At 33.9% G+C, this 23,901-nt stretch overlaps 1 long non-coding RNA gene across 3 annotated transcripts in view; it reads right to left on the bottom strand.

Moving 5' to 3' along the window:
* LOC122811839 overlaps positions 1 to 23,901 on the bottom strand; it is a 799,357-nt gene that overhangs the window by 718,479 nt on the left and 56,977 nt on the right. For all 3 annotated transcript variants that reach the window (XR_006366301.1, XR_006366298.1, XR_006366299.1), the window contains exon 2: positions 5,995 to 6,139. This is a non-coding gene — a long non-coding RNA (uncharacterized LOC122811839). The remainder of the gene's footprint in view (positions 1 to 5,994; positions 6,140 to 23,901) is intronic.

Raw genomic sequence — 23,901 nt, 5'->3', positions numbered from 1 at the left:
GCAGACCACTTTGCAATTAAGCCATGAAAAAGGATAAATTATTATCCCAGGGGTAAAATTCAAAGGGGATATTCCAGGGTGACTCTTTGTCACTGCTGCTGTTCTGCCTTGCCCTTAACCCATTAAGCGGTCTACTTAACAGCTTAGGTCATGGCTATAATCTGGCTCCTAGAAAGCAACAAAGTGCAAAGACTTTTCATCTTCTCTGTCAATGATTTAAAACTGTATAGTTCATCAGATGAGGAACTGAAAGCACAACTACAAGTTGTCAAAACTTTTTCAGATGATATAAGAATGGCATTTGGTCTTGATAAATGTGCAAAAGCAACCTTTAAAGCAGGAAAACTGCAACATCAGTTTGAGACAAGAATGTGATATAAAAGAACTTGAGCAAGAAGGAGTGTATAAATATTTGTGAATTGATGAAAGCTCAACAGTAAAACACAAACAAATGTGAATAAAACTTAGTAAGGAATACTTCAGAAGCCTTAAATTAATCCTGAAAACAGCATTGACATCTAGGAACAAAATCCAGGCTACAAACCAGTTTGTTCTTCCTGTCCTAACTTTCAGTTTTGGAGTGATTGACTGGCCCCAAAATGTGTTAGATAGATTAGATAGGAAAACAAGGAGGATGCTTCATGCTCACTAAATGATTTATAATAATCAATGCATACCAAGATTATATAGTCCCCTTTCTGAAAGAGGGATGGCCGTCCTTGAAATTGATTATATATATAGATCTGCAGTCATGGGACTCCACACATATCTGCTGATCCAAACATAGTGAAAGTTTTAAAACATGAGGAGAATAAATCTAAGATGACTTCTCTGCTTAATCTAGCAGAAGCATATTGGCATCAAGCAGAAATGGAAATCAAACCAGAAGTAGATTAAAACCAGGCAGCAACTGAATGTGTCAAAAAAAGAAAGAATATAAGGTGAAGGATCAGATGAGAAGGCAAGAAATGTGGAAAAAGGATAAATATAGTTGCAAGTATAGAAAACTTCTGGAAGGACCTCATGTTGATCAGGAATGAATACAAGAATGGTTAAGGAGAGGCAAATTCAAACCAAGAGATGAAAGGTTAATACTGGCGGCCCAAGATAGTGGACTATATACATGCTGGTTTACAAAGTCCATTGAACATGTGGGAGAAACAGACAAATGTAGGTTTTGTAAAACCAAATTGGAAATGGTTGCACACCTCGTTGCTGGTTGCAACATACTAATGGCAGAAGGACTGTATACTGAAAGGCATAATAATGTGGCGTGACTGTTGCACTGGGGATTGTGCAAACATTATGGTACTGAAGTGGCTGAAAAACACTGGAAACATGAGCCACAAAGCATCATAGAAAATGAAGAAGTCTACATCACATGGGATCATCCATTACTGGCATTTCAAAAGATAGATGCTACAAATCCAGATATAGTGGACCAAGAAAAGAAGACAAGAGTAGCATTGATCATTAAAATTGCCACACCCAGTGACTATAGTCTCTTGCATACAGAGAGACACAAAGTCATAAAATATCAGGATCTGCAGGCAAAAACAAGAGTAATGTGGAAAAATGATACCCAGACAGTTCCAATGGGGTCTTATAAAAAAGAATTTACAATCGTACTTAGATATATTAACAATCCATGTAACCCTGTACGAATTGCTGAAGGAGTCATTACTGGGCACATTATGGGTGCTGCGAAGAGCACTTTTGGCTGACATCAAAGACTGAAACAATACAGGTTTCATAAACTTTAATCATACTTTGACTTAGGAATGGGGTCCATTCCTGTCATAGTATTAGAAACCCAAAATATTTGGAGAAATTAAAAAAGGGTATGAATGAAGAGATGCAATCAGCAAGACAATGAAAGTAGTATTGCTGGAACTGAATCCTCAAGCCTTGATGAGTACCTTCACATGGTGGACCCTATTTTTATTTTACAAAATCTACCCAAGATGACATTAGTATACAGACTGTAATTTATATATCATGGAGAAAGGTATGACAAAAATAATAATAAAAAAAAAAAGCACAAAAAAAAAAACAAGTGACTGCACAAGTCCCCAAATTAAAATAAATGCCCATTCTTGGCATATGCAGTCTTACCAGCACTGTAAGAAAAAAACAGTATAGAATCCTCACAATATGGAAATATTTCTACCGCAGGGCTAGGACATGCTATGGGTTCCCCACTGTAGTTGAAGGAAGAAGCAGTCTACAAAAAAAAAAACAAAAAAACAAATGAAGCTGATAGGCCAAGCAAGAGGCATAAAGATAATAAAACTGACTGTTGAGCATAAGGAGGAAATTATGTATTGTTGCTGTTGTACTAGAAACCCAGCATTTTCACACAGAGGATATGTAGCAAGAGTAAGAAAGAAATTAGGTGAAAGAAAAATACTTGCATAAGAAAAACTGTTAAAAGCTGCAGATAATAATTTAAAATCCTTATTAAAATAGATCATAACAAAATATTACCTAGTTGAATAAATACTGGGCCCCTGGAAAAGGAAGTAACAGAGGAAAAGAGAAAAGATAATGAACAAAAACATGGGTTGTCAGAAGTTATAAAAAAGAAACATGGATATTGGTTACTGCCTAAATGGATGAGATCATGGATGCAGGCAGTAGAAATGAGTTTCCCTTCAGAGGACGGATGGGCTCACTCTCTATGTTTACATCAGAAGCCTGGCAATCAGATTGAATTTCAGAGTACATCCACTGCTCTTTCATGAAGGGGTCCAAATGGAGAGATGCAATTGACAAGGGAAGGATAAAAATATTGCTGGAACTGAATTAATCCTCAAGCCTTGATAGTTTTCATCTGGTGGACCCTATTTTTATTTTTTTACAAAATCTCACCAAGATGACATTGATATATACAGTGTAATTTGTATATCATGGGGAAAGATAAAATAAAAAGGAAAACTGGGCATATAAATCCCTACATACAAAATACCCACTCTTGGCATATGCACTCTTGCCGGGACTGGAAAAAAAGACAGTGCAGGATCCTCAGAACATGAAAGCATTTCTACCAACAGGTTAGGACATCCTGAGGGTACCCCCTGTAGTAGAAGGAAAATGCAGTCTACAAAAAAAAGGCTCATAGCATAGGTTAAGCAAGAGGCAAAGGGAGAATAAAGTTGACTGCTGAGCATAAGAAACAAAGAAATTATGTATGGTTATCATTACACTATAAACCCAGCATTTCCACTCAGAGGATATGTAGGAAGAGTAAGAAAAAAACTAAATGAAAGAAAAAAAAACTTGCATAACAAAAAATGTTAAAAGCTAGAGATAATGATTTAAAATCCTAAATACAACAGATCAGGACAAAACATTACCTAGATGAAGAAACACTGGGCCACCTGGAAAAAGAACTGACAGAAGAAGTGAGGATGGATAAGGAACAAAACATGTGGGTTATCAAAAGTTATATAAAAAAGAAATATGGACATAGGGGGAGACATCTAATATGGTGAGATATTTATCCAGCAAAGAAAGCTGTACTAATCAATATGAAAAGTACAGCTCCATATATATATTTGAAGAGAAATTCAGGCAAAGACATCTAGGTATGGTAAATTTTACAATAAAAAATAGAGCACAAAAGTGGAATTTAATCAATAAAAATAAGTTTAGGAATGTAGAAACAAAACAAATAGAAATGAAAGTGGTAGCTCAGCTGTAAAGTAAAGGATATGGGTTGGAAACTCTAGTGCAAGCAATATCACAACATAGCAGAAGGAACAGGATGTATCTCGGGAAGATAAATCACGAGGTGATGGTCTGAAACCTTCTGTAGGAGACTAACATAAGCGACCAGTTATTATTGCATAGTAAGGGACAGAGCAGAAAACATAGAGCAAAGAGGATGCTCTCAGACTAAAAGAAAATGATCTAAGGGAAGACCTGCTTGATTTAGTAGAAATGGTTAAATGTATTAAGACAGATGAAGGAAAGACGTTACAGAAAATAAATAAGACCCAAAATGTTAGAAGACTGATACAACAAATGCACACAGAAATTAGGACTGTTAAGAAAAAGTCACGCAATGTAACATAAATAAATAAATAGTAAATACTGCAGTGTAGCTAAACTAATAGCAGTTAAAGTGTTTTCACAAAAATGCAGAGTAAGGGGGCGTAGCTTGGCAAGCTAAAGGCAGCACAAATTCTCTGCTCTGCAGTAATACAATTCTTCTAGCAAGAATTATTTAGAAAAATCACCAAAAACAACTTAAAAACTGAAGATTCAAAATCTAGAAGCCCCAAGCTCCTTATTGGTGTATTTTTTTATTTTATAGTTGTTATATTTTCCTGTCAAACAGAAAAAAAGTGAGAAATGCAACAGGTGAACGATGAGTCTACTGAAATGTACCCAGCAGGAAAATTCCATGAAAAAAGAATTACACTCAGTCCTTACAAACATACAAGACTTAATGCTGAAAATAGACAAATTGGTCCTTAAAGTGGATAAAATCAAAGACGATTCAACTAAACAGATTTAAATCTTAAGTGACATACTAAAACAACAAAAGATCCAAATAACAGCACTGCAAGAATAAGTTTCAGACATTGACTGTAGACTAATAGAAGGAGAAAAGAACACTGAATCCCTTTTGCAACAAAATACCACACTTATCAATAAAATTGATGATTTAGAAAACTGGTCCAGAAGGAATAACATCAGAATCTACGGAATACCTGAAGGAAAGGAAGGAGACAATGCAGCAAACTTCTTAACTGTATGGCTTCCTACAACCTTAAACCTACCAGAGGCTCTTTCCTTCGGTATTGAAAGAGCCCACAGATCTTTATCTACAATTCCCTCTGGCAGCAAAAATATTCATCCAAGATCAATCATTGTCAAATTTATATCCAGCCAAGATAAACATCTCATCTTAAAAACTGCCTGGGCTCTCTCTCCTCTGAATATAAATGACCAGATAATTAGATTTGACAATGAGTACTCCTCACCTATTACAACGAAAAGAAAAACTTTTATCCCTCTTATCAAATCATTAAAACAAGCCAGCATAAAGGCACAGCTGATATATCCTGCCACGATAAGACTATGCCTCCCAGAAGAAAAAAATAACTTACTAAACCCTTGAAGAAGCAAACAATTTTATCAAGAAGAAAAACTTAATAAACACCGAAGAACAAATGGATAACACTTCTACTTTAAAGAGACAAGCAGCTAAAATAGACTGGTCAGTAAAGGGAAAAAAAATCCAGGGATAAATAAATCAATAAAATACATAATTAATTATATCTTATTTTTACAAATTACTATCACATATCTCTTCAGAACACCTTTTCAGGTAAACAAGATAAATGTTCTGTTGTTATAATTTAGTTAACTTCAATAACTATATAATGCAGCATATTATAACAAGAAACATAGATTTATTAAATTGAATGAGACAAGCTTAAGAAACTATAAAGTCAACCTACAAACATTGCATATACTGTAAACCATAGATAACTATGTTCTGTACTGGCTTATTGATAGTTCTGTGATTATATTGTGGAGGAAATAAGACTTTGATAGTTGTTCAGTGCTGGTTCTGATGTTGTGCTCTTGTCCTTGACCTGCAGATCTTTTCCATGGAGTGTCTGATGTAGTGCTGTATGGCTGTTCTGTGGCTGAAACTCTGACACCCTTTGTGGTACCAGCTTGGAGTATTGTGTTGAGATATTTGCTCTTGGTGAGACCAATTTGCACTGTTATGTTGGGATCTTTGCTACTGATGTGTTTTTTTCTTCTCTTCTCATCCTCTTGGAGAAGAAATGATGGTGCCTGCTCATTGTCTTATATGAGCTACAGCTAATTTGCTGGCCTAGATGCTTTGTATGTTATAAGTATATTGATATAGCTTGAAAGTGATTTGTGTAACTAAGTGTGGTAAAATCTGCACATTCACGAGTCATACATTCAAAATGCTTCATCCCAATATGTAAACTGCTGCCTTCTTACCTCAAAACACTTTTGGAACTCATTTTAAATAAGCTCCAGCCCTTAAAGATTGTGACTTCATATTCACAGGATTCACTGCATTATCTCTTCAGCCATCTGTTTATGACCCTTCTTCAGTTCTGGACATGTCAGACCAACTGGAAAGCTGCAAAGGGAAGGAAAAAAAAAAAGAAAAAGAAAAAAGCGAAATGTTAATTAGTTCTCTTCTTTTTTTGTTTTTTATTTTTTATCTCTAACAAATAATTTTAAAAACTCTGTATTGAAGCACTGCTCTACTGCATTTCTGCAATGTTGGAGTTGGAATATTATGGTGTTGACCGAGGGACATGCATCTCTAGTTGGTGGTAGAGAGATGTGCATTTGATTACTGGCCGGCACCTATTTGTTAAAATTATGTTTATTACATGCTGTCACAAAAAAAAGGGGTGTTTATATGGTGCTGTACCTCTCAGTGCATCAATCTCTTTTCCCTGCAAATATGTTGTTCAGCACATGAAGTTATATGCAGCTAATCTGTTTATACAGAAGAACATACCAATGTTGCAAAATTGTTTAAACAAATAAGTGAATGAACGAATACATGCATAACTAACTAATTAACTGAATAAAGAAAGAAAGAAAACAAACCTCATTTGCATAGTATGAAATAAACCTATAGTTTTTGCACAGTATCATTTGCTAGCTCCTGCCAATGGTAGTTTGCATGACCTCAGATCCCTTCATCACTATATTATGGAAGTGACCCTAGCCTCAAAGTCATGCCAGGTGAGTGGAACATTTTTGTGACTGTCTTTTAGGCATGATGGTAAAGCATATTGCAATGTGAAAATGCAGCTTAGAAATTAATAATGTCAGTATGCACCTGCAGCACTTAGTAAGACACAGATTACCTTACGTTGTTTTCATAATGTTTATAGTTGACATCGTATTGCATGTCAGCCAAGTTAGTTCAGCAAAATAAGTTAAAACTGTTACAGTGCTGCTTGATAGAAGTATTCTAATGGGTTAGTTGAAGGTTATCCTCTGTTTACCAGACACTAATGATGGCAGCACTGGCTCCGTTGCATTTTACACTGTGTGTAGACTGGATTAGCCTGCTTTGTTAAAAGTAATATTTTTTTTGCCTAGATAGTCTATAAGACTATTATGGGTGATACTACTGTAAATGGGTCCTTTAGCCTCAACAATATATTTGGCTCGGCCTCGCAGAACTTTACTCCATGCCTCTTAGATGCCAATATTTGTGCATTTTATTTATGGTGTCTCTCTCATAAAATTTTTTCTCGGCCAGATCACTGAAGACTGAGGTTGTTGGATGGCAGGCTTTTGGGTGTCAGGTTTCGGGACTCTCAGAGGGTGTGTGCTGGTGTAAATCATGTTAGTTATTTATTTACTTTTATTTATTTATTTTATTTTACATTTGTTGACCGGGTAAGTCCGACTGGAACCAAGTCCATTTTCAGCGGAGGCCCGGGGAGATAAGCTCCAGCAGAATACAGTCAAAGTAGCAGAAGAGCAAAAATAACATTGATTATACAATAATATTTACAATTGGGTATTGATGTTGTTTAGACAAGGATAACTGAAAGATACTTTCAGCCAAGCAGTGTTACAGATTTTTGAATTTTTACAAAAGTTCAAACTTAGTACAATAATGGTAACAGAAGAGCAGATGAACATTAAATATAAGTAATATTTAAGTAATCAGGTATTAATCAGGTAATTTACTTATTTATTTAACATTTGGTTATAAGCTTTACTCAGCCTGTAATACTTCTCCAAGGGTCATTATGTTTGCTGTGGTGTGCTGCCACCTCACCACATCTGTTTTGGGCAGTGGAACATTAAAAACCATGCAAAGTGTTAATATTTTATAACTATCTGAAGCGCATAGTTATGCAACATTTTTATACACATTCCACATTTTCTTTATGCTCATGTCAATCTTTCCAGTGTGTCAGACTATAATGAATCCTTGGAATGCATTGTAATGTTTATTTAATGGTTCTTAGCTACATAAATTCTGCTTTCTTCTTGTAGTTAACTTCGTCAATTACGAGCAGTTCCAACATCACTTAGTATCAAACATCATGAAGCAACAACTTTTTATTTAGCAACGTGAATGCTATATATATTTAAATGATGCTAGTGTAAAAACATGATTGTCCCTCCTTTTTATTAATGGCTATATCAATTAACACATTCATTCTGCTCTTGTGATTCTTGGAATCAAATAAGCAAGTCAAAAGTACTGAGAAGAGACACATATGGTGTAATGGAAGAAGGTACACCTATCAGCAGCTCTTAGATGAAGGGTGGATATATAACTGGGTCATACCTCTAAGCCTCTTAAAGCAGAAGATCTGAATAGGGCCATGTATGAACGTGGGTCAGAGGTCAAGGATAGAGACAGTTTTTTTTGTAATTGCTCATACAAAATTGGAAAGATGATGGAATGACGATGGGGTTTCCATGGACATGTGTGCTCTGGGGGGTGTGAGATACGGGGCTTGGATGTCTGTCAGTATTTTCTGGCCCCAGTCTTTTAGTGATTTGGCACTTATTTGCCAGAAGGCCATCATTTTGTGAGAGATGGGCTGAGGATATGGGATATGGATATAGACATTTTGCGAAAATCTGTACATACATTGAAATAATATTATTTGTGTTTTTATAAACAATTAGGGCGGCCACGGTGGTGCAGCGGTTAGCATTGTCACTTCACAGCAAGAGGTTCTCCGGTTCAATTCTTGGCTGGGGTGCCTTCTGTGCGGAGTCTGCATGTCCTCCCTGTGGTCGCGTGGGTTTCCTCCGGGTGCTCTGGTTTCTTCCCACATCCCAAAGACATGCAGTAGGTGGATTGGACACTCTAAATTGGCCCTAGGTGTGAGTGTGTGCATGTGTGTGTCTTCTGTGGAAGGTTGGGTGCCGAGCTGGCAACTCGACACCGTAAAACTCCACTGCCAATCATGAGCAGACAGATGATCCGCTGTGGTGACCCCTAACTGGGAAAAAGCTTAAAGAAGAAGTGTTTTTATAAACAATGTTTATTCTCTACCGTGTTCAGAGGTATGGTAGACAGACATGGTGTAACACATAAAATAAACAAAATGTATCTGTTATAATCTAATTTTGACATGCAATAGTATATGAAACTCTTATTAATTTCATGTTAAATACATTATTTACTCATAAATACCAGTGTACTATCACAGTGTACTCAATGAGTAAATAGAAGATGTTTTGACTATAGAATTTATATTTACAAGTGTACCTCTAGAACTGAAATAGACAATAGAGTGAATCTGTAAGACTTGATTAGTCAAAACAGAATAGTCATTAATGATCATACATAGAAGAAGTTCAACGTACATAAGATTAAAACTCTTCATATCTAAATGATAGAACCATAGTAACTAGCTCACCTGACACATTTACCTTATAAAGATGCTTTTGTTTTAGTTATTGAAAGTAAAATTTCTCTACACTGTCTTCTTTGTTATCACTTTTACTGTTAAATATCAAAATACATCCTAACGTCTTATCCTGATACACTGCTACTAACAAAGTAATAATATATAGAACATGGCACACATCAAGCTATGAATACTAAATTAAATCATTATAGTGGTTTCATTTTATAGAAGATTTTGTACACATCTATTTGGTGAACATAAAAACATACTGTCATTGACTAAGTGTTGTTTTTAAGGTGTCTTTATCTTTTAGTTGTCTCATACAACATCTCTACTCTGTAATAAATCTCATTTAAAACAGATAGTTTTGTGGTTGTATAACTATCACATATGAATATGACGTAGGATACTTAAGCTATTAATATGCACTCGCTAATGATATGCTATTTTGTACTTTTTTTGCCTGAGGAGTAATGACTACTGCCTTTTCAGAATAAAAGATTTTGTTAATTAGTTATATGCTCCTACACAAAATACACTTTAGTGAAGCTTTATTTTGATAGAAAGAGAGAAGTTATATTACAAGAGTAAACTCAATGCAAATAATTTTATGTTTATTTTTATAAGACTCACAATATATATGTTAAAAACTTGGTTACTCCTTTTAATCCTTTTTATTAAAATAAGGGGAAGGGGAAAGTAAGGGAGAGAGGGGAAAGAGAGAAGGGAAAGGGGGAGAAAGAAGAATGGAAAAAGAAAAGGGAAGAGGAAAGGAAACAAAAAAAAAAAGAAGAAAGGAAGGGGAAGAAAAGGGAAAAAGATGAAGAAAAGTTCTGTTTATTAGCTCATTCTGTATGTTGTTTCATTCATTTTTTTCTCTCTTTTTGAATTAAATATTAAACATGCAGTAACAGAGATACACTTTAGTTAATATGACTTGGCAGAACTGTGGTCTATATGTAAAACATATTAAGCCAAGAGCATTAGGTTCCATGTTGAAAGTTATTAACGTATATAATGTTAAATGTCCTCTGTTAATTTTAGAATTTTTTTAGAATTTTTGTTCATAACAAATGTTCTCATAAACTTATTTTATAAATATTCTAGGAAATCAATACAATACATTACCATTACTCAATACATTAAGTAATGAAACATATAAATGTTTATCAATAAATGTAAATGGGCTAAATAATCCTATAAAGAGAGCAACTATTAATAAATACCTCTCTTTACATAAAGCAGATATATTATGCCCTCAAGAGACATACTTATTATCACAAGCTTTAAATAAACTTATATTAAAAAATTACCATATACTAGCGAGTTTTCAATTTAAATACAAAAGGAGAGGAGTATTAATCCTTTGGAATAAAGGTATGAGATTACCTGAAATCATACATTCATACACTGATAAAGATGGAAAGTTAGCTTGAGTAGTAATTAAAAATGAGAAAAATTTCTATTCCCTTATAAACTCTTACTGGATTCATGGAATTAGTGCAAAAACAGCAAGGAAATACTTAGACACAATAGCCCTGCACTCCAGAGGTGAGTTGATAATAGCAGGAGATTTTAACTGTCTTTTTTCTTCCAGTGAAACAACAAATACTAAATCTTTTAAAATTTCCCCAGCTGCAAGAGACCTAAAAACTATATCAATTCAAGAAATCTAAAAGATATTTATCATATAAAACTACCCAGCTCCCTAAAATTTTCTTATTACTCATATAGGTTTGGGACACAAACTAATATTGACAAAAATCTTAGTATCAAGCTCTCTACTCTCCAAAATAGAAAATGTACTATTAACGTCCTACCCCCTTTCTGATCACAGTGCTATCATATTTAATTTAACTTTATATTCTGAAAATCTACATTTTTGCCAAAGAATCCCAGCCTATATTACAAAACCGAAAGGTTTTCAAGACTGGAAACAAGCCAAAATAAATCAGTGTATAGAAATAAATAATAATGGAGAAGTATCTGATATAACACTATGGGACACTTTAAAAGTTGTATTATATAGAAAAATCAAAAACTGGTACTTACAAAAAAAGAAAGAATGGGATAAAAAATGAAAATACATTCAGAATTAATTAGATAGCTTAAAACAGAATCTTTCACTAAATGATAAGTTACCCCTAGATAAAATAAATAAACTAAATAAAGAATATCAAGATATTCTGCACCATAAAGTCTCGATAAACTTAGAAAAAATTAAATTATATTCATATTCTATTCATCCTAAATGTGTAAATAAAATTGAGGTAAGGTCAAAATGCTTAAATAAAAAGAATCATACAAAAGAAATCATACATGTAGAAAATAAGAAAAGAATAATAGCAACAGATATGAATAGCATATTACATTATTTTAGGAAATACTACGAAAATGTATTTCTAAACCAGATGCAAATGATAACAAAACTCTAGAAAATTTTCTAAAAGACAGCAACTTAAAATTTCTATCCCCTGCTAATGTTGCCTAAATTGATAAGCCTTTTACTTTTAAGGAATTAAAAGACCAAGTAAGTAAAGTAAAAAAAAAAGTGCCAGGGTTGGATGGTCTAATCCCTGAGATATACAAAATCCTGCCAGATAGCACATTAACAATTTTACTAAATGCATTAATTGAAATTAAAACTAAGTTTATTACCCCACCTTCATGGAAATATTCATTTGTCTCACCTATACTGAAACCTAATAAAGAATCTACATTTTGTTCATCTTACAGACCTATTTCACTCTTAAACACAGACTATAAAATCTTTATGTCTATATTAGCAAACAGACTCAATTCCATCATTCCCAACTTGATAGAAAGCAACCAATTTGGCTTTATAAAAAATAGGAAAGTACAAGATAATATAACAAAATTTCTTTCTCTAATAGAGATAGCAAATAAAAAGAAAAATGAACTTGCGATAATGAGTCTTGATATAAATAAATCATTTGATTCCCTTGATTGGTCCTACTTATTTAAAGCATTACAACAACATATATTCTCCTCTGATTTCTTAAATTTAATAAAAAAAAAATATGAAAACTCAATTTCATTTATAAAGATAAGTTAATTCTTATCATCTCCCTTTAAAGTTTTAAAAGGTACTAAACAGGGTTGTCCCCTATCCCCTCTACTCTTTGCCCTTGCTGTAGAACCCTTAGCTAATTACATTAGGAAAAATACTTATATTAGGGGATATGCCATTAATAATGACTTATCCCCAAAGATACAACTTTTTGCCGATGATCTATTATTAACCAGCGGTAATACTGAGTCATCTTTAGACCATTTACTTAATACAATAGATCTATTTGAAAGCCTATCCAGATTAAAGTTTCATCACAATAAAACCTAAACTCTTTTAATAAACAAGAATCTCACCAGTAAAATGAAAAATTACAAACACCTGAACTGGGACACAACACAAATTAAATACTTAGGTGTCTTTATTAACTCAAATCTTAAAGATGCAATCTCTATAAATTATAAAAATGCAATAAACACAATTACAAATCTCATAGATAAATGGAATAGATTGTTTTACATTTGAAGATAGAGTAATGTTAATTAACATATCATTACCCAAAATCATATATATATTAGTCAGTCCTTGATTATCCCCCCAATTAAAAAAAATCATACACCAAATTAACAATATTTTATTAAAATGTCTTTGGCACCCAAAAAAAAAGCAGGATATCCTTACAACGACATACTGCAAGTGGGGAAGAAGGAGGCATTAGTTTCCCAAATATTGAATTTTATTTAAATGCAGTTGTCCTTAACATGATTTTCTTATGGTTAAGTCCCTCCTACTCTTCATATTGGAAAATAATGCATGAATCAATATTATTTTCTAACAACAAAATACTATTGAAACCTCTTACTAAACTAAATAGAAATATTTTTATATGGTCTTTAAAAATATACACAAGATAACAAACAGAAACTAAAATCCTGCTCTTTCATTAATCATATACTAATGAACTTTAAAAGATTCACCCAATCTAATCACTCATTCAAAAACTTGTTAATATCCATCTTTCTAATTGCTTACATCAATGAATGCTTAATCTCCTTTGATCCCAATAAAATGTACGAATTTAAAGAGTGGAAATTACTCTATTGGAATCAGTTTTTGTCTATAAATAAAGTTCATTTGTCTAATTATCTAATTGCCAGATATAGCTTAAACAATAATAATTGTCTTGACATACAGGTCTGCAGGGAATTGTTTTACAATAAAATTATATTATCATTAGATATTCAAGGTAATAATGCACCAAAAACTTTGGAATTAATATATAATATTATAAATGGCTCTCTAAGAGGTATCTCATTCACATCTATGATTTATAGAACTATCAGATCAGACTTTACCTTCACTGATGCCTTTTATTGGAACTACTCCATAAAAATGAATAATGAAGAATTTACTACTAACAATAGGAAAAAAACAATATCCTCCTACTGGAAGATATATACCTGGAAATTTCTTCATAGATGCTATTTAACACCACAAAAAAATTGGCAAAAATAACAAAAAAAAAAAAAAAATTATACGAAATGCTGGAGATATAATGCGGAAAATGCTGCTTGGTATTATATGATCGTTATCTGTAAAATGTTATCTTTTGGAATGAATTTTGAAATTTCTGTAATACACTATGGAATGATAAATGTATAATTTCTGATTCACTCATTTTATTTAATGTTCGATTCCAGAGGTTATACCCAAGACTCAAATACATATATTATGGTCAATACTTTCTGTAGCAAGAAAGGTTGTAACAGAAAATTGGAAAAAACAACTATCCTCTTTCCTTTAATCATGTAATCATGGGTTTGTTTATTTAGCCAAATATTTGTGTGATAAAGAAAATTCAAGCATAAAGCTTAGAACAAAAAATTCAATGCATAAATGTATTGCTTGGGAAAAGTTGCATTCTTTACTGATGGAATTTTAATTGATTTCTTGTATGTATATGTAAATGTATTATTTTGTTATGGACTTTGTACATAGTTTCTTTTGTTATGATTGTAAATATAATGTTGTTTTATTGCTATTATTAAAATAAAAAAATATTGTTGAAAAAATGCTGAGTAACACAGGAAAGGAAGGAAACAAGTAGAATGTCACAATGGAAACATCAAATAGAGAAATGGTACAACACAACTAAGGCAAAAAGTATCACTGTTAGAAGAATACAGAAAAGGGGAGAGATCATCAAAAATTCTAGAAAGATGTGGTAAAAGCAACACACTATATCAAAATAGATCAGTATTTATCACACACTTTCTTCAGTAATAAACTAAAATGTTAGTATGAGCAAAAACACTTAGAAGGTATACAGACAAATAAATATAAAGCAAAAATGCAAAACAAGCAATTCATTGATGACCCAAAATATTTATAGAAAATTGGGAAACAAAACAAAAGAAATAAAAAAATCATCTTAAAAGAACAAAAAACAATCAATAACTTTTGGAGAAGTATTTATGAAAATCCTGATTAACGTAACAGAGATGCCGAATGGATAGAAGAGTTAAATGAAACAGTAAGAAGCTCTGATGAAGATGATATAAAATGGAATGAAGTAACACTCAGAGAAACTGAGACAAAATTAAGAAAGGCTGCTATTTGGGAAAATCTTGGATCCAGATACAGTGCCTAACTTCTGGCTTAAAGTATTAACATCTTTACACAAAGATTTAGCCCTGAGTGAAATATTATTTATATGCACATCCTGAACAGACACCAGCTTGGTTAACAACAGGAAAAAAACACATTTGTCCTTAAAAATTAGCCTGCAAGCCATCCTAATAACTAAAGGCCAATAACTTGCTATCTGACAATATATAAATTATATACTGGGAACTGGTGCAGACAGACTTTATAGTCACCTAAAAGAAATTTCAATCATGGCAATAGAAAAAAACATGTAACAAAAGAAAGTTACATAGAAGAAACGATCATCTGTTGTTAAAACCATAATATAGCTGTAAAAAAAAGGCATGAAATCTAAATATAGAATGGATGGATTATAACAAAATGTCTAACAGCATCTCACATTCACAGATTATGCAATGACTGCAGATGCATAAGATACACACTACATTGGTCATTAACATAACAGTGACAACGAAACAGTTGCAACCCACTTGACAGGTGAGTCATGATAAAGGATAAGTGATTATCCCAAGGACAACAATCCAAAGAATATATTCCATGGTGATTCTTTGCCACCACAGCTGTTTGTTGCCCTCAGCCCAGTAAGCTATTTACTTAACAGACTAGGCAGTGGTTACCACTTAATCTCCCACCAAAAAATATTATCCAAAGACATTTCATCTACTTTCTGTGGATAATTTGAAAGGGTAAAGATCATTATAAGCACAAGAAAGCACAACTGTAATTGGTTAAAACTTGCTCAGATGATATAAGAATGACATTTGGTCTTGATAAATGTACAAAAGCAACACTTATTGCAGAAAGGCTAAAGCACCGAGAAATTGTCAGCTTGAGACAGGAATGTGATATTCAGGAACTCGAGCAGGAGGGAATGTATAAATATTTGAGAATAGATGAATGGCTAGTAATAAAACATGAATACATGAAATCGTGAAAACAAAGTTTAGTAAAAAATGCTTTAGAAGACGAAAGCTAATATTGAAAACTGTCGTGGCATCTAGGACCAGAGGTTAAGCTATAAATCAGCTTGCTCTTCCTGTTCTAACATACAGCTTTGGTGTGACTGACTGGCCCCAAACAACACCGGATCAGTTGGACAAGAAAACAAGAAAAATGTTTCATGCTTATCAAATGATATATAAAAAACAGTGCATAGCAAGATTATATATTCCTCATTCTGAAGGAGGTAAGGGCCTTCTTAGAATTGACTATAAGTATAGGTCTGCAGTCATGAGAGTGCATACATATTTGTTGTCACCATCAGATCCAAATGGGTCTATGTTAAAATAGCGAAACCTCACTTACGCAAATACCTAAACGCCGACACATAAATAGCTAACCAGGAAAACACCGAACGTCCTGAAGCACGAAATTCGAAATATCGAATTGTCATAGTTGGCCCATATCCGGTATAGCTCCCTAACGTAAATGTGCAATATACACAAAAAAGAAACAGGTTTTTTTTCATTATATAGACCCAGTGGAATCAACTCCAAGTAACTTTGTTCTATGATATACTAGTCTGACCTTGCTGTGAGGCAGTGTTACTTATGGATTTGCTTTTTTACTCTTTTGAAAGAGGAGGATGGTTTAATTGGGGCATACGCATGTAATTCGTTTATGGTATAGTTAATGGTATTAACTGTTTATGACTGCTACTGTGATGTGATGAAATGTTTGAAGTGTTTAAGCTTATAGCAAGTGTATGTGTGTGTGTGTGTGCGCGCACATAAATAAAATACATGTACTAAATATGAACACACACACACACACAAGTGTAAGTGCATACATAGTAATACATGCAACGTTTACTTTAGGGTTAGAAGTAGGGTAATGTTAAGTGTATGTATAGTAATGTATAGCTGAATGTATACGTAAATTATACTTTTCCCTGTAGTTGGGTGTTGTTTGTTTATAGTTAGATACATTTGTGTATTGTGAATGTTTATTAGGATGTGGGATACATGGGTGAAGTGTAGATATGGGGAAGTGTGGATTATTTATTTTGTTTGGGTAGATAGTATGTAGCGGGCGGTGGGGTTGGCCAACTATGGCAATTCGATATTTTGAATTTCGCACTTCAGGACGTTCAGTGTTTTCGCAATTCACTATTTATGTGTCGGCGTTTAGGTATTCGTCTAAGTGAGGTTTCGGTATTTTAATATAGACCCGGTCGCACATAATGAAAGTTCTAAACTATGAAGAAATGAGTCTAAGATTAATTTTTTGCCTTATTAGCAGAAACATTTTATAAAGGAGTGCGGGTGGAAATCAAACCAGGGGTATATAAAAATCAGATTGTAGCAGAAAGTGCCACAAATAAGAAAGAATATAAAGAACAGGACCATAAGAAAATGAAAAAAAAAAGCCTGCAGCTCTAGTGGCAAGAAAACTGCTGGAGCAACCACACGTTAATCAAAATTTGGTGCATGAATGGTTAAGGAAAGGTGAATGTAAACCAAGACTTAAAATGACAGCTCAATTAACAGGCTACTTACATGTTGGTTTACAAAGAAAATGCTGGGTGTTATAAACTCATGACTGAGACTGTTGCTATGGTGATTGTGTACATGCTATAACATACACATAACTGAGAACCACTGGAAAGTGATTCACAGAGAATTACTGAAAATGAAGACATTCTGATCACATGGGACCATCCACTAACAACAGTTAAGAAAGTAGAAGCAATGAAACAAGATATAGTAGTCAAAGCAAAAAGGGCAATGGTATCATTCATTGCTAAAATAGATAAACCTAGTGATTATGGTATTCTGTGTACTGAGAGCCACAAGGTCATAAAATACTGGGATACGCAAGCAGAAACTAGAGCAATATGGCATAAGGTCACCCAGATAGTTTTAATCAGTAGTAGGTGCAACAGGGCTAATAAAAAAGAATTTTCAAGCATATTTTAGCATGCTACTGATAAATGTTAACTCCATATGAACTGCGGAAAAAGCTCATAGTTGACTACTATGCTAACAAACCTGAAGGGCCATTTTAAGCCTCATCATTAATTTGAGATCAGAATCAAACCCTGTACCTTGTTTCTGTAAACTGATAACCTCAACCATTATGCCAATTCCTCATGGATGCTGAGAAGGGCACTCTTTGCAAAAATCAAATACTGAAGTACTGTTAATTTCAAGAACTCTAATCTTATTCTGATTCAGTAATGGGGTCCATTTCTGTCACAGTATTAGAAGCCCAAAATATCTGGAGAAAGTGAAAACTGAAAGGAGTCAATTAAGATAGTTTTGGCACCTATATGGCTTTTCTTGGGCATATCCCACAGGAGATGTATCAGGTAAGTCCCACTGGGAAATGCTATCAGGGCAGGAGGCAGGCACTAATCACACTGGAGAGATTTTATCTCAAAGCTCACCTGGGAACACTTGAGAATTCCACAAGAGCTGTAGAGAATTGCCTGGGATATAGAAGTCATCTATATATATATATATATATATATATATATATATATATATATATATACACATATAAAAATGTGTGCGTTTCTATCTATACACACACACACACACATATATATATATATACATATATATATATATATATATATACATATATATATATATATATATATATATATACACATATATATATATATATATATATATATATATATATATATACATATATATATATATATATATATATATACACACAACATATATAATGTACTATGATGTGCTTGTGTCTAATTTACAGTTTTGTTTTCTTACACACAGAGTCTTCAGTTAAATTTGCAATGTTCATAGGTTGGTACTAGGCTATCGGCCTTAGGGCCTATACAAGCCTAGCCATAACAATTCCCTGGCTATTTCTTCCCACACTATTTACTTCCCTGAACCCCTGTCTAGCAGGGCGACTGACATGATCCCTGGGGTAAATTTCATTTCTCCCATCCAATCATCAAGGTTCCTTTTGAAGATGGCCAAAGAGGCACGCTGCTTGACTTGTATGGGTAGTCTATTCCAGAGTCTGGGAAGTCTCTGGGTTAGGAACCTATCCCTCCAGCATGTTTTGTTTATTGTGATGACAAGGTTTAGATCCCTGGAGTGTATGGCTCTGAGGGATTGGGAATTCTTTAAGTGTAGCATGTCCAACAGCTCTGGGTTTGACATGGCCTTGTATGTTAAGCAGAGATCGCCTCGGAGTAGACGATATGCAACAGGGTATTGCTGGAGTTTTTTAAGGCAGTCAGCATAGGTCATCTGCTTTAGGCCTGTGATTCTCTTAGTGAGGTATTTCTGCGGCCTTTCCAGTTGTTGCAGATGTCTTGAGAGGTACATACCAAATGGGGTGTTGTATTCTATAATGGGTCTAATGAGGGATGAGTACAGTGGGACAATGACCTCCTTTTTTCTGGATAAAAAACCCTTGGTGATGAGGTGTGCCACATAGAAGGATTTCCAGACTGTTGTGGCGATGTGGTTATTGAAGGTGAGACCACTGTCCACCTGTGTCCCTAAGTCTCTTATCACACTTTCAGTGTTTAGTGTACTGCCACCTATGTGGTAATTCATGGGTACATGTTTTTTTCCCAAAGGGGATAACTATACATTTCTTGGCATTGAGCTTGAGCCCATGGCTCTGGCACCAGGCATCTGTTTCTGTAAGGCTCTTTTGTAGAGTATCCACATCATTTGGGGATTAAATAATGGCTCCCAGTTTGCAGTCATCTGTGAACTTTGTTAGCCAGAGTCCCTTAGTGTTGGCCTGTACTTCAGAGAAGCAGATGCCAAACAAGAGAGGTCCCAGGACTGAACCCTGAGGTACTCCACTTGTCACTTGTCTGGAACTGGATTTGGAGGCAGCTACTTTTACAGTGTGGGTTCTGTCAGTAAGCCAGTTAGCATCCCATCAAGTGACGTAGGGATTAATGCCCAGCTTAGTAAGTTTATCTACAATTCCAGAGTGGGGGGTGGTGTCAAAGGCCTTGGCAAGTTCCAGATAGGCTGTGTGGACTGCCTTACCCTCATCCATGGCTCTGGAGACTGATTTGAAGAAGTCAGTCAGGTTCAGGAGACAAGATCGGCCTTTCACAAACCTAAACTGGGTGGGGTCCAGTGTTTTAAGGTTGCCAATGTCTTTGTTTATAAGTTCTATGATAATACTATCCATCGCTTTGCAGATCAGGCTCGTCAGACGGATGGGGGAGTAGTTCACGGGATCCAAGGTGGATCCCCCCTTGTGGAGTGGTACCACTTACATGGAGTTTAGAGGGCAGAATCTCATCTGTAATCATTATGTGGGTGACTATTGAATTTAACTTTAGGCAGCATAACATTCATAGTTGAAATTTCTGACATTTACACAATTAGTAGAAATCTTATAGAAAATTTGTAGACATTTGGTATGTGCTGATGAAGTAATATATTTAGTAGAACCATGTCTACATAATAAAAAAATAAGCATATACCACCTTAAAGAAATATGCTAATAGATATAAACAGTGAAATGTTAAGCTTGTTTATTTAATTTATCTTTTTATATGTTATTTTTTTATAAAATATACACTTTTTTGCTGCATGTACAACATTGTGATTAAGTACTAACCAACTCTTTGTTAACAAGGGCATATGATATTCCTTTGTGTGTTACAGATTTGTAAGTATTACATTTTTATTTATATTAATAATCAAGATTAGACAGTATAGCTTATTGTTTCTTTACATAATTCAGAATTAACTGACTTAGAAATCTTATTATAAATGTATAGATATTGAAGATATAATCCTCAACTTCATTGTGCAAAATTTCTGGATAAAACTAATAATAATGGAATGACAAAGGACAAACATCAAGGACAAATTTTCAGTTTTACTCTAATGTAATCATAATCTTAATAGAATAACGCATTTTGCATCAAAAAGCATTTTCTGGGAAATACAAAGTATAAATCAATAATAAGTGGCATTATTGACTAGCTATAACCTTAGTGATTTAACAGAAAATCAAAAAAACTGATGACTGTCTGGCAAAATTAAGAGGTAAAAATCAAATACCTTCTACAATTTCACAAAAAAAGTAAAGTGGTACAATTAGAGATAAGACTGTGTGTTATTTATTAATGTATAAATATGGGAGATAAGTTCATACTTTGGTAATACAGACCCATTTTGAATTTTTGCTTGGTTTCAAATTGTTTTATTTTGAAATGACATTAAAGATTAGACTTTAGCGCTTTTTTTGTAGTAGGTATACAAAAGTTATAGTGGAAATTTGGCAGCATCTGGATATGTATAGATTATAGATATAGATATAGATATAAAACTTTCCCTGAGGTTATGCAGTCTCACTAGATGTTATTATAAGTAAGGGGTGAACAGGCAAAGTTTCCTTCTTTGGGATGTGGGGGTCTTAGCCCTCCTTTCACCAAGGGCTACCATTTTGTCCATGCTCACATAACTCAAATTCTTAAACTTGTATATGCAATGCAGTCACCTGTTCTTCAAAGAACATGCCTGTTAAGTATTTGTTAAACCATAGTATGGAGTTTTGAGCCACTCCTGCTATAGCAAGATGTGTAGACAATGAGTGGTAATTCAGATCTGTTAAAGCAAGAAGGCCTTTATCCTTTCTGGTATATAGAGTATCTGTGAGGCCTCTATCCATTCTGGTATATAGGGTAGCTGTAAGGCCTCTATCCTTTCTGGTATATAGGGTGTTTGTGAGACCTCTGTCCTTTCTGATATACAGGGTGTCTGTGAGGCCTCTATCTTTTTGGTATATAGGGTGTCTGTGAGGCCTCTATCCTTTCTGATATATAGGATGTTTTTAAGGGCTCTATCTTTTCTGGTATATATGGCATCTGTGAGGGCTCTGTCCTTTCTGGTATATAGGGTGTCTGTGAAAAGCTGAAAACAGATATACTTGCACCTCTTTGTCTGAAGTCAAGTTACTCACTGGCAAAAAGACTGTATATTTCTAGAAATATTATTGCATTTGTGATTATCTTTGTAATTATTTTTGCACTATTTGGTGGGGATACATATTTGCATTTATTGTTCTGAGAGATTAAATGATACTGTTTTCACTTTTGGGGCACTACTCTTTGTTTCTGTTGAGAAGGTAAGATTCTAGATTCTAATGGAAACACTGAAGATATGTGTAAGTGGAGTGGTGATGGAATCGTGCCTACATCATGACCTTGAAACTGCATAATGCTGAACACCTTTTCATCAACAAGTATATGTCAAACTCCCAGATAACCGAATGGCAAGATCACCAATTTCTTTCCCAGGGAAGAAATCGGTAGGCCAACTGAAAACAACACACCAGTACAAACTAACTAAATATACTACCTCCGAGATCGCACTATAGTGGGGAAAAGGGAAAATCCACAGCTACAGCCAACAGTTTTTTTTTTCATTATATAGACCCGATGGAATCAACTCCAAGTAACTTTGTTCTATGATATCCTAGTCTGACCTTGCTGTGAGGCAGTGTTACTTATGGATTTGCTTTTTTACTCTTTTGAAAGAGGAGGATGGTTTAATTGGGTCATACTCATGTAAATCATTTATGGTGTAGTTAATGGTGTTAACTGCTTATGACTGCTACTGTGATGTGATGAAATGTTTGAAGTGTTTAAGCTTATTGCAAGTTTGTGTGTGTGTGTGTGTGTATACGCGCGCATAAATAAAATACATGTACTAAATATGAACACACACACACACACACACACACATATATATATATATATATATACATACATACATACACAAACACATACACCCACAGACACACACGCATATATATATATATATATATATATATATATATATATATATATATATATATATATATCTATATACACACACACACACACACATATATATATATATATATATATATATATATATACACACACACACACACACACACACATATATATATATATATATATATATATATATATATATATATATACTGTGTTTGTAGGTGCATCTAGAAAATTACTTACTTAGTTGGGAAAGATATACTAGGTACTTCCCGATGTTTTTGATGAATGACTCAAAACCATTGCATAATTAAGTGGCTTATTGAGTAATGTAGGCACATGATAGTTAAATGACATGTAAAGTTATGCTGTAAGTACATGATAATTAAGAGACTTATTCAGAGTTACGCTGTACGCACATGAAGATTGTGGGAATCAGGCTTAAGCCACCAGAAGTGGTTTATTTACAATTAATTGCTTTAACACAGTAAATGATACATTTTGGCAGGTATGATCCTATGCACATCTTCTAAATTGTCAGCTTCTCAAAATAATGAGTATCCCTTTGGTGGTATAAACAAACTTAAGTTCATTCAAATTGTCTGAATCTTCCTTTAACTTGATTTTTGTGGAGAACAACCATTTGGATGAGTCTGTTTTTTTTATACTGATTTTTGTTAGTTGGGAGGGGGACTGGTCTGAGTAATCTTTTCAGCAATGATCCAGCTATATATGCAGTATAATTACTTATGCAAATATATAAAATGCCGTAGGGATAAGACAGCTACATTACAGGATATCAAGTACAGGATATACAGAGATACAAAACTACTACTGTTACACAGGGAAGATACGCAAAGCAAATGTGTACTTCATATATAATAACCACCACATTGATAATATGCCTCTGTTTTTCAGGATTTGGAAACTTATTCGGAAAGTAACCTAACTTTTGACCAGAATGTAGCCTTTGTTGTAAGAAAGTCCTTCCATATTGCACATTATAAAAAAATGGATTTTGTTTAGATCTAGAGGTGTCATTGCCC

Source organism: Protopterus annectens, chromosome 9.part0 (assembly GCF_019279795.1).
Source record: "Protopterus annectens isolate FY-2018-M chromosome 9.part0, PAN1.0, whole genome shotgun sequence".
In the NCBI taxonomy this organism is placed as follows: domain Eukaryota; kingdom Metazoa; phylum Chordata; order Ceratodontiformes; family Protopteridae; genus Protopterus; species Protopterus annectens.
Note: the sequence above shows the minus strand (reverse complement) of the source record. Positions and strands in the feature narration are given on the sequence as shown.